Genomic DNA, 12,927 nt, shown 5'->3' on the forward strand with positions numbered 1-12,927 from the left:
TCTTGGTGCGCTTTTGTGTTTATCTTTCTTGTTGACATTTGGTATCGCAGTCGGAGCCTTCTGGTGGAATCCACTTTTGGAGGTGGGGGAAGACACCTCAAAACACGAGAGCAGCAAAAGAACAGAGAGGAATCAACATTCCAGGTTTAAAGAGCCAGAGCGCGGACTGAACTTTTTCACTCCTGTTCACTTATGTAACTGTATTTGTAACGATGTATTATTTATCATCTTAACTCTATGCCCAGGACATATGTGAAAACGAGAGAACTCTCAATGTATTACTTCCTGGTAAAACATTTTATAAATAAATAAAATAACATATTTTACCCCCTAAGGCTCTTAATATTACCACTCTTTTACATTATAATTTACCTGATTTCCAATGGCCATTGTCAAAGGTTGGGGTTTATTGTTTTTTCTGTCACTTACTTTTTTTCTTTTTTTAAATGTATGTTTGCTTGTTCCCTTGCTATGTATTGTACACAAATTATTGTTGATAGCGTAAATTTAGAGTTATAAAGGTGTTGGACTCACATAGTGGCAACATTTTTGTTATCAGTCTAATTGGTTTTCTTAAAAAGGTTAAAACCCCTTAGCATAGGATGTTCACCTATGTGTTTTCTGTGTATAGATGTGCACAGAAGAGGTTTCTATTTTCTTCGGGTCTGTGTAATTTCAATTGTATGTGTAATCGTTCTATTCCTTTATCTCTTTGGCTATTAATCGCAGCATACAGATTTAGTAAGCCATACTGTCTTTGGTGCTGCCAAAGCCGCGATGATGCGGCCACACATGTCACTGTACCAAAGAATTAACGCTGCAGGGGGTCCCATTCAGAAGCAGGGATCCACCACAGCTCCATCGCCGCAGACTTTTGCTTGTTTTTCCATGGCGCCAGGGACAATAAGTATTGCTACATCTGTAGTTAGATTACAGAAAACAAAAGAAAAAATGTCTGGATCAACAACTTTATCTGTGGAGCCAAAAGCAGTCTTATCACTAAAGAGATTAGGTAAGGAACGTAAAAACTTGTCAAAACATTTGTTCTTATGGAAACATTAAAAAAGGTTGAAACAATTATTTAAAAAATGGTTATAATTGTCTGACTATTTTTTTTTAAGTAAAACTTCATTCGGGGCAGAGCCATCACAAAAAATCCAATAGGGAAAAAACCTGAAAATTGTCACCAAAAAAATAACGGAAGTGACTGACTGCACATGTGCAGAATTGTATTCTGCGCATGTGCAGCAGCAGTAGCATCACACACACACACGCACGCACGCACGCACGCACACACACACACACACACACACACACACGATATGTGCAAACTTCACTGTATTTTATCAATCAAATTGTACTTTCATGTTTATGATATTTATGGCATGAAACACTTTTGAGTGTGTCAAAACACACAGAAGTTTCACTTAGAACGCGTGTGCTTGGCACAAGCCTCCTTTTTTTAAAAGTGTTTCAATCACTTGTATTTAACTTATTAAACATGTCACAACCCCTTTAAAACATATTTACACAAGAGAAACCTTTGCACTACATGCTATAAGGTAAAATGTAAGAGCTACCCTAATAATTTCATGCTCGGCTCCCCAATATCTCAATTGTTTGCATGTTTGTGGAAATTTGCTGTTAGCAACCTTGTTGAATGTGCTCGTGTTGATGAACAGGAAGTGGCTTTACGCAGGTATAACACAGGTACCAAAACTCTGACAGCAGAGAACAAACCACATCTGAGTCAGGCAAAATATAACACGAGCACAATACCATGTTAATTAACAGATGAAATACATTATATTGAGGGCATACAGTGCAGTGAAAACATAGCAAAAGTAGAGTTTTGTGGGATATAGCCTCCCCTCAACATGTATCAGAGCACGATAACAAAGACACAAACATGGCAACAGCTATAAAAGTGACTGCTGGCATATTTTAAGGTACTGCAACAGTGTGTGTATTGATGCACAACACTTTGTAAATTAACTGTCTACATTAAAGCAACATAAACAGCTGTATGGTGCTCTATCTATAGATAAGAAGGCTTGTATAAGAAAGTTGATTTGGTACTATGACAAGTATCCAAAGTATTATCCATGGGTATCAGCAATGTACAACCAATAACTCAATGAAACACCACTAGTCCACTATATTTCGAATAGCTGGTAGAGATTCCACATGCACTGTATTAAGAATCCTCACATATTTGTGTCCAGACATATATGCATCGAAGTGGGCCAGAAATACATGGTGTAAAATGGAAGAGAGTAATGAACTCACATGTATATGGTCTTCTGACTGATTATGCTCCAAAAGGGTGTGCCTCCGTTTTCCACAGCATACACTTCAATCGGTTTCTGGAAAATAGAGCACTACTTACAGTACATCAGGTTACAAAAATCAATTGCAAGAGAGTGTGTCCTATAAAAATAAGAATTTAATGGATCATCAGCAGCAATTTACATAGCTGGTCCCAGCCCCCTGCTACTGGATCCGGGTCATTTCCGAGTTGCTTGAAAAGGACCAGGTACATTGTAATTTCCGGGTACCCGGAATCATTATCTAAAATAAAAACAAGAGCAGCAAAATCGTTGCTTTTAGGATGGATTGAGTGTATAATACACAGATGGTTACCACACAGCAAGACCAGGATACTGGGACGGAAACCAATCCTTCAGGTAAGTAGTTCCAGATGGTGTCAGGACGTCATCCCTCCGCATCAAGCAGATGGCACAGTGCACTATCAATCCAGCTTGGGGTACACGTCTCATCAGGGGGAACACTTCTCCAGGATGAAGGGTATTCGGTATCCCAATTGCAGGGCAAACGTGCCTCACAGAGGTACAACCGTCCCGCCCACACGTAGTGAAAAGTCTATTGCGCGTGCGTGATGTGTAGTTTCAATCTCAAGGCTAAGAAACTCAGCAGGGAGCAAATTGTACTGCCACATAGAGCACCATGCGCAGAGTCTCAGCTGATTGTAATCGCGCCTCCGCAATACAGAGCTGAGCAGATTCGCTGACAGATGACACACAACAGCAGTGTGTAAGTACAATGGAACAGATAAATCGGACTAATAGTAATAAAATACTAATCCTACGCGTTTCGTAGCGAACAGGCTACTTCTTCAGGGATAATTCAGCACTGGTCAACAGATGCACTATATACCTACCCCGCTCCCCGTATTGGCTGGCTAATTAAGCACACACAACCAATCGGGTTAGAAGTGGCGGCAATCATGTCAGCTGTAGACTAATGCTGATGGCAAACACATTTAAACACAATCGGTTAAAATACAATTTATTAAAACACAAATATGAGACCTAAAATAGTCCTACAATAAAAGAAACAGAAATTAGTACAGATATCAACTCATATTGAATCTATCTGGTAATGAGAAGTTCATATTTTTAAACAGCAAACAGAGAGATTGAGGGGAGTGACAAACAGACTGGATTAGTATAGAGTCCACACATCTATATCTTCATTTAACCCTTTTGGAGACATAGTGTCCAATTTATGAATCCAAAATGTCTCCTGTGTTGAAAGGGTCTTAACTCTATCGCCCCCCTCCTATTACATGGGACATGTTGGATACCTTTAAATGAAGATGGATCCTTGTTATGGTACATCAAGAAGTGACGAGATACACTATGCTTTTCAAAACCACTCCTGATGTTCCTGATGTGTTCCTGAATGCGTATCTTCAGAGTACGCTTGGTTCTGCCAATGCAACCCGCAAGCACATTCGTGTAGGTATACAATAAAGACAGATGTACATAATATGAAGTCTTCAATGATGAAGATTTACTTAGATGTTTTAGAAATTACTTTTTTTTTTATCTGGATGAAGGAATTTGCAAACAGAACATTTGCCACAGGCATGATTACCTGAAGACTTAACACATAACCAACCTTTATTTCCTATATTACACTGTTCTTTACCAATATCACTAGGGACCCGCATATTTTTAAGATTTTTGGCTCTCCTATAGATAAACCTAGGTGTTTTAACAAGGTGAGTAAACAGAACAGAATCATTACACAGGATGTTCCAATGCTTAATAATGATATTCTCAATACTTTTTTTGAACTTTTTGTAATTGCTAATAAAAGCAATTTTATCATCAGTTTCAATTACTTCTTTCTTATTTTTTTGAATAAACATGTTGTCCCTATCCATAAGTCTCACTCTTGCAAGCTCCTTTTTAAGACCATCCATAGGATAGCCTCTTTCGATGAATCTAAGCAGAAGCTTGTTGGCCTATTGGTCAAAAACCTCAATATTACTACAGTTTCTCCTTAGTCTAGTAAATTGGCCACCTGGGATATTACGAATCCAGGAGTTCTTATGATTACTTATAGCCATCAGGAGATTGTTCATGTCTACTCCTTTGAAAAATGTCTCAGTATTCACAGCACCATCTTTTAAGATAATCAGTTTGAGATCTAGAAATTCCACTGACAATGGATCGGTGGTATGTGTGAAATTCAGATTGTAATTATTTTGATTAAAAAAAGACATGAATTGGTTAATGGACTCAAGGTCACCATCCCACACACACAAGATATCATCTATGTAGCGCCGCCAAACTATAATATTCTTACTGAATGGATTATTGGCCCAAATATACTGGCTTTCCCAATCTCCCACATACAGTACAGGTTTGCGAAACTGGGGGCAAAACTTGTCCCCATCGCTGTTACGTTCTGTTCTTGTTCTGTTCTTTTATTCTGTTCTTGATGTACCATAACAAGGATCCATCCTCATTAACATTTAAAGGTTTCCAACATGTCCCATGTAATAGGAGGAGGGGTGATAGAGTTAAGACCCTTTCAACACAGGAGACACTTTGGATTCATAAATTGGACACTATTCGGGGTATGCACTAAGCGGTGAGCTTTTGCACTGGCGTGAAAAAAATTATCATGTCCGCTAAAAAGTTAAGCCGGAGGCATGATTCACTAAGGAGTTCAGCGCATTCGGGATCGGACGTGCTCCAATCTGCCAGATCGTGCGTGCTTTCCCCCCCCCCCCCTGCTATCGTGCTTAAAGTTCAAGTACGATAGCTGATAGAAAAAAAAGCCTCCTGTAACATTTGCATGGAGATTCTGCATCTCCATGCACGGCTGGTACAGGCGATCGTGCATTAACAATTTACATTTTAATAATAGTGTACATGAGCAGGGGGTCTCCGGAGCTGAACCGCATTGGTTTCAGGTCTGGGAACCCCCTACTTCATGAGATACAGGCTCCGTTACGGGGCGCCGGTATCTCCTGCACATTTAAAGCTTCCGCGTCACGTGACCGGGACATTTCAATTCTGCAGGGGATACCGGTACCCCATAACGGGGTCTGTATCTCCTGAAGTAGGGGGTCCCCGAGGCTGAAACCAATGCAGTTCATCTCTGGAAACCCCCTGCTCATCTACACTACTGTCAAAACACACACAACAATAAACAATAATTAATTACCGTAGCGGATAGCCGCTATGGTAATGAAGCTGCATTAATGTACATTTTAAAATAGTGTGTGGGAGCAGGGGGTCCCCCGAGCTGAACCGCATTGATTTCTGGCTCAGAGACCCCCTGCTTCCAGAGCTACAGTGATTGAAGAGTAGAGCAAAGGAGCACAGCTGCCAGAAATAATCCTGAAGAAACAAATATCACGGGCAAACTTCAAAGATAAAACTGAAGGTGTTTAATGAATAAGCTCACAGGGAAATGAATATAGCCAACGCACCAACGCGTTTCATCCCGTGGGACTTTATCAAACACCTTGATAAAGTCCCACGGGATGAAACGCGTTGGTGCGTTGGCTATGTTCATTTCCCTGTTAGCTTATTCATTAAACACCTTCAGTTTTATCTTTGGAGTTTGCCCGTGATATTTGTTTCTTCAGGATTATTTCTGGCAGCTGTGCTCCTTTGCTCTACTCTTCAATCATTGTTCCTACACATCAGGACTGCACGCAGTGGAACTACTACTCATCATTGGATTACTGGACTTCAAGATACCCCCAAGGGCAGGTAATGGGCAATAGCCCTGATATTACTACCTCTGACCCTGTATTGGGGAAGCTTATATTTTGAGAGGGGTGTGCATTTTGACCATATCTGCAGTAGTCTGGCAGACTGACCGCTAGGTCTTTGTTTTGCCCCCCCTTAAATGCATAATACCTATATGACCTTATTGATGTCATAGTGTTCCGATCTCCAGTTATTTCTTCTACATCATGACGATTCATCAACAGTGTACACACATTTATTGAGCATCATTCTACACACAACTTTCCCGAGTTACAGGCCCTGGTATGGGGCATCAGATGCCAGTGTCGCTGCCAACTTTATAGCGTCCAAGACGCGACGTGGACGCTGTAAAGATGGCGGCGACACTGGTACCAATGCCCCATACCGGGGCCTGTAACTCAGGAAGCAGGGGGTCTCTGAGCCAAAAATCAATGCGGTTCAGCTCAGGAGACCCCCTGTTCCCCCACACTATTAATAAAAATACATTAAAACAGCTTCATTACCTTAGCGGATAGCCGCTAAGGAAATGAAGGGGTTAAGGCATGTCATGTTTATTGGGGACAATTGCCCCCAATAATCATTGCAATATACAACACACATCACCCCCCCCTCCCGCCCCCTAACACCTACAATACAGTAATGGGCAAAATTACTATTATCCACATATGGATAATAATTTATTTGCCCATTTACAAGACATGAATCACAATAAATACAGTAAATACATACTGTATTACACTTACCTTTTCCATGCACCCATGATGAAGGCCGTTTTCATCCTCATCCTGCCCATGTCCCCTCCGGGGCTGCAAAATATACACAAGAATAAAAATAGCCAATATAATGTCCCCTAACCCCTTAATTACCTTAGCGGTTAATAACCGCAATAGTAATTAAGGGGTTAAACCGCCCTCCCCATCACTCACTCGGGAGGCCTAAGCACCCTCCCCCACTACTCCCACCCATGAGGCCTAACCACCCTCCCCCACTACCCACATGGAGGCCTACCCACCCTGGCTTGGGGACAATACCCACTTCCCCCACCCCCGCTACAAACAATAAACATCACTATATTTATTTAACAATACATAATCCACCCCCTGTGCCCCCCCATAAATACATGATTTATTCTTTTACACACAGGGTTAATACCCAAGACCCACAGGAGTCACCGGTGGTCCTGGTGGGTGTCCGCAGGCCCCACAGTGTCCCAAAGGGGGGTGCCCACAGGGTCTGGAGGCCTGTGGGTGGTCCCCAGCAGGCGCCGTTGTCCTCCTGATGGTCTCCGCGGGTCACTGTGGGCCCCAAATGGGGTCTCCATGGGTGGGCCCGCGGGTGTCTGGCGGGCCCTGGGTCAGGCCCACAGGTGTCTGAGGGTCCTCAAGTGGTTCCCACAGGGGTCTGGGGGCTCTCATGTGGTCCCTACGGGTCAGATGTGGGACCCCCGGTTCTTCCCCGCAGATGTCCCCCGTGGGTCCGCAGCCTGGTACCCGTGGGCGTCTGGGGAGTCCTCAGGTGGTCTCCAGAGGTCCCTGCAAACCTAAGTAACCAACCCTGTATGTAAAAAAAATAAACCTGTCCAATACATTTAAATAAATATATACCCCCCCCACCCCCCAAACACATACAGTACAGTAATGTGCAAAATAACTATTATCCTGATATGGATAATAATTTTTTTGCCCATTATTAAACGCATACAACAACATCAATAACGTAAATAAATAGAGTTCTATTTACACCCTGGCAATGTTATGGCGACCGGTCATCAAACGGCCTCCGTTGGCAAAAAAAATCATTGCAAATACTTTCAAATGCCCGTTAACCCCTTAATCACCATAGCGGATAATAACCGCAACAGTAGTTAAGGGGTTAACCCACCCTGGCCTGATACCAACCCTTCACCCATTCATTTATACAGTGGGTATAATATATATATATATATATACTGTTGCGGCAGCTTTTATTCTAACAAATCACCAGTTTGTCCCTGGCTGGTTCCTGGAATGCGACGCTGTTCACCTGGCACATGCCGCGTTCACCTTGCATTCCCAGCCGCGGGTCATGCCCGGCTGATGCGTTTATTGATAATAGTTCGGATTTTAATAGGCTGCAATGCTTCGCGTGTCCACCAGATGGCAGAAATTCATGAATTGTAATGCGCCGAATCAGTAATGTGTCGGCTTGCAGGTGTTTCGTTTAAAAAAGATACTGTACCACAGTGTGCTATTGTAACTTGGCCTTGGCCTTGAGACTGAAGGAAGAGTTGCAAAAATGTATCAATTTAGGCTTTTCATATTAAAGAAAGACAAAGACCAGTTTCAGTTTGTGTTACACTATTCTGCAGAGACCCACCATGAGTGTTCAAGTGCAGCCCGCTTTCCAAAAACCTGACAGAAGTTACGCGTATTTGATATGGGCCACGATTAATGCAACAGATGATAAGATGGCAACAGTTGCTCAAATGTATCAGTATTTTATCGAAAACTATGACTTTTACAAATTTTCGCCAACCCCTCATACGTGGAAGCGTGCAGTAAGGAAAAGGTTATGTAGCGACCCGTTTTCACCGTATTGATCCCCAATTTGTTGGAGGGTATTGGTGTGTGTCACCGGATTTTTCTGTATCTATGATCATGGAGGTGGCGAAAGGCGAAGGGTCATGTTAAAACTAACTAAGAAGTGACAGTCGCTGCCAAGCAATGCACCAGCACCAGCACCGGCTTCCAATGACGGTCCCACTGTCAATGACAACCCTGAGCCTGAGTCGGATTTGGCGTGCAGTTTTGATGAAGCTTGCATGTACCTAAGCGATTTCCAGCCTCACCAGCTGACTACAGGTGGACTAGTCCCGCTGCAAACTGTCGACGTGGATGATGAAGAAAGCTGGACTGGCAGCGGACCGGCGCCGGCGCCAGCTGAATGGGAAGTTATATGGTGAGTACTGTCTTGTTGCCGTATTATTTTGGTGGGGCTGGCTGGGTACTTCTTTAGGGGGCTGACCATTACTGTACATTAAAACTTTTCTTTTTGTTTTTCCTCAGAAAAGAAAACGGCTAATGGGGGGATTTCGATGGATAATATTGTACTGTATGCTGATGTTTTCCGGCCGTACAGTATACTGTGTAATAAACCCGAATAAATAAAACTATGCATTTATTCTACATGTTCAGTATCGTGTCATTATGTGTCTTCTACAGTATACTATACAGTGCCTAACATCTATGGGCAAAAATAATTTTATTTCTAGGTGCCCTAGAACAGAAGTTCCCACGCCAATTGACCTAGTTCCAACCCTTAGAGGCCTGTTGTTTGAACGGTAATGCTTTGGAAAATCCCCTCTCGAATTTGAAATGTAAATCTGATGTGCACAGCACTGTGAGAATTGAGAGTACACTGATACTGTATTTCATCAGGGTGTGAAAATATTTGTCAGTCACTATGGTTTACAGTCACATGTTTTAAATACAATACAGTACATTCTTTAATATCTTTAAAGTAAAAATATATAAATACTGTATATAAGTATAATGTAACATAATCCGTTCTGTGGGTCTGAGCGGGTTGAAATTTGCCTGGTCCTCATGCTGGAGGACCCTTGCCATAGTGGCAAGATATCAGCCTTCCAAGACCCCCGGAACCGGAGATACCAAAAGACAGTTTAAAAGCACATTACCAAAGTGGCTTTTTTTCTGCCATGCAAGTCAATGGCAGAAACCTAAATTTTAACATCACCCTGACTCCGTTCTGTTGCCACGAGAGGGTCGCAATTTGCCATGCAATCCTGCCGCAACTAGGACTACATGGTGACCGAATCTGAGCCCTCTAGGTCGAACAGAACCGGAGTTGTGGGTTCCAGGTTTCTGCTCATTCTGACTTAGCCGTTTCAAAGCTTTCTCCGCCATTACGCTCAATGGTAGGACCCTCCTCGCCGGCGTGACCCTTTCTCGTCGCCATTACTGCTCGGACCCTGTTGGGGTCAAGTGAGGGGGTTCCTAACATCTAGGGGCAAAATGAATTTTATTTCTAGGTGCCCTTGAACAGAAGCTCCCACGCCAATTGATCTAGTTCCCACGCCAATTGCCGTAGTTCCCACGCCAATTGCCGTAGTTCCCACGCCAATTGCCCTAGTTCCTACGCCAATTGCGCGACCAGGCAGTAAAAAAACAGTGCAGCAAGCATTTGTTACTCTGTATTTTGTTATACAGTACTATCAAAGGAGCAAATGGAAACAATGTACAGTAAGACAATTTAACATGTTCTTTTATTGGTGGAGTCAGTACAAAAACATTTATTTACAAATACAGTACAATGTTGAAGCATTTTAAGTAACATCTCCTTTATTAAAGAAACCCAGTACTGTATACAGTACAGTACAGTGGGATGGTGCGCAACACTGTCAGTCAGACCTGCACCAGTTCAGTCCTAGAGGGCAGCAAACAGGGCAGGTTTTCAGGGCAACATTGAAAACCGTGCCTGTTTGTGGCCCTCAGGGACGGGAGTTGTGCATGTCCTGTGAAAAAAAACACACAACAACATCTCCTTTGTTTAAGTACAGCAGGTACTGTAGGGCAAAACATGTACAGTACAATACAGTTCAGCACAACAGTATGGTCTCACTGAAAGTCCTCCACATTGTCCATCCATGGCCGATTCCTTGCATGGCGCAAAACGCCATTAATGCAGTCTCGAACGCCTTTTATTACAGGATCTGTAACTGCATAAAAGCGCCGCATTTCTTCCACAATGTTTTTCCTTAAATTGACAGGAAGGGCCTTTTTAACGCGATTTCCTTCGTAGTTCACTTTGAACACCCACTCGCAGTACAACGTGTAGGGAACATGGTGCTTAAAAATGATCAAGGCATACTTGTGGGGTACACCAGCACTCATCACCCTATACTTCTCCCTGAGCCCCGGTGGCAGATCGCACAGGGTGATGTCGGGCACTGTTTCGATGCCAGCGGGTGTAGGTCTTTTGGGAGCGGGTGTGCTTGTGGCGACAGGCGATGGTAGGTTGTCTGGGAGGAAGCTTTCCTCCGGTCGTGGTCGCCGTGTTGTCTCCTGGCGTGGTCTTGACGGGGTTGTCATGTCCTCCTCAATGGCATACATGTACACTACAACTTCTGGTGGAGGGGGGGCGCTTGGTGATGGAAGGGGGTCGAAGGTCCCATTCATCACATCCATGTGACCCCCCTTCTCCGGCGTCGGGGAAACAGGGGCATTAGCACCGAGCAAATAATGTATGCCCGCAGTGTCAGCCTCTATCTTCTCCATCCGTCGATCCATCCGTTGCTCCATTTGTAGCATCCGTTGCTCCACATTTAACATGATCTCCAGAAGCAGATCTATCTTTGCTAGCACAATAGAATTCCCGGGGAGATCCACACTTATCCCATTCAGCATCCGGTCCAACGAGCTGCTTCTTGTGCATGGCGTCTGGACATCTGGGGGGATGGGTGCAACGCAGGATGAGATGGGGGTTCCATGGACAGAAGCAGCATCGATGGAGAGTGGAGGAGGTGACCTGTGGATACCCGGTAGAGGAGAAGCGGCAGCGTCGTCGAAGAGGGATGGAGAAGGTGACCTTTGGATTTCCGGGCGAGAAGCAGAGTCGTCTAAGAGCAAAGGAGAAAGTGACCCGTGGATTTCAGAGGCGGCAGTGTCGTCAGATGGAACCGGAGAAGATGGGGGTGGAGAAGACAGGATAAAGATTTCCGGGACAGCTACAGCAGAGTCGTCGAAGCATATGGGAGGAAGTGGTCTGCGGATTCGATTGGTTGGCTGCCATTCGTTTTGTGTTGAGAGTACATCACCGTATATCTTCTTCACATACTGAGGCTTACGTCTAAGAAAACCCTTAACCTTTGGGGTCAGCAGGTTTTCTTTATTGGCCTTAGCCTGTCGCTTTGCCCTTGGCGTGGAAACGGCAACCGCCTTTCGCTTTTTCAGCATGACAGGCACGGCAGAGGTGAGTGGGTTCTTGCGTCCATAGAAACGGGGATGCTCCATGGAAGCAGGTGGCACAATGCAGTACAGTATCTGGACAAGGGCAAGTTCAGATAAAGATCATGGAGTGGTGGGCTATGCAAAGTGTGTGATCTTTTATGCATGGTGGCCAGGTACAGGTGTTGAAAGTGGGCGTACTCTAATGTGAGTCATTACCATATAAATACACCATCCATTTTGTGTATTGCCTGCACATAGAATACACATCGACTAAACATCGAATACACATTCTTGTGTTTATATTTCTTTCTACTCGCAGAAATGCCTGTTAAAAAGATTTCAAAGGATCTCAGCATGCGAATTAAGGACATGTATACGAGCGGACACCGAATTGCTGCTATCCAGCGCTAGTTAGCTACTTCTGACCTCGTTGTGCCATTAACCACCGTGTGATATCATGCATACGGAAAAAACAGAGATCGGAAAAAGGCACCAAGGGTAACTAACGCGTAAGTATATTAACAGTATAAAACTTAACAAAAAAAAATATAGAAACCTGTACTGTGCATCTACAGTACAGTTCTGTATCAACTGTAATACTGTTGTTATTTCTGTTGATTTATATTACAACATACTGTACAGTAGTTTGTCTATTTATATTTATAGTACAGCAGTATACATTTTTTGTATATTTCAATTAATCTTACAACGGTATATACTGTATAGGATGTACTGTATATTTATATTACAACAGTATATTTATTTTGTATATTTATATTTATAGTACAACAGTACAGTTTATATATTTTGTCTATTTATATTTAATGTATATTACAACATTACATTTATATACTGGTACATTTTATATTGCTGCATATTAATAAAACAATATAATTTCTTTACATTGTAGGGAGACAACTGTTATGGTGGACAAAATAAGT

At 43.1% G+C, this 12,927-nt stretch overlaps 1 long non-coding RNA gene across 1 annotated transcript in view; it reads right to left on the reverse strand.

The window, feature by feature from the left end:
• Positions 1 to 334: 334 nt before the first annotated feature.
• Positions 335 to 12,927, reverse strand: part of LOC142496394 (uncharacterized) — a 52,490-nt gene continuing 39,897 nt past the window's right edge. The window contains exons 2-3 of the long non-coding RNA XR_012801968.1: positions 2,290 to 2,366; positions 335 to 919 (exon numbers count right to left, since the gene is read on the reverse strand). This is a non-coding gene — a long non-coding RNA (uncharacterized LOC142496394). The remainder of the gene's footprint in view (positions 920 to 2,289; positions 2,367 to 12,927) is intronic.

The sequence above is a fragment of the Ascaphus truei genome, chromosome 6 (genome assembly GCF_040206685.1).
Source record: "Ascaphus truei isolate aAscTru1 chromosome 6, aAscTru1.hap1, whole genome shotgun sequence".
Classification (NCBI taxonomy): Eukaryota; Metazoa; Chordata; class Amphibia; order Anura; family Ascaphidae; genus Ascaphus; species Ascaphus truei.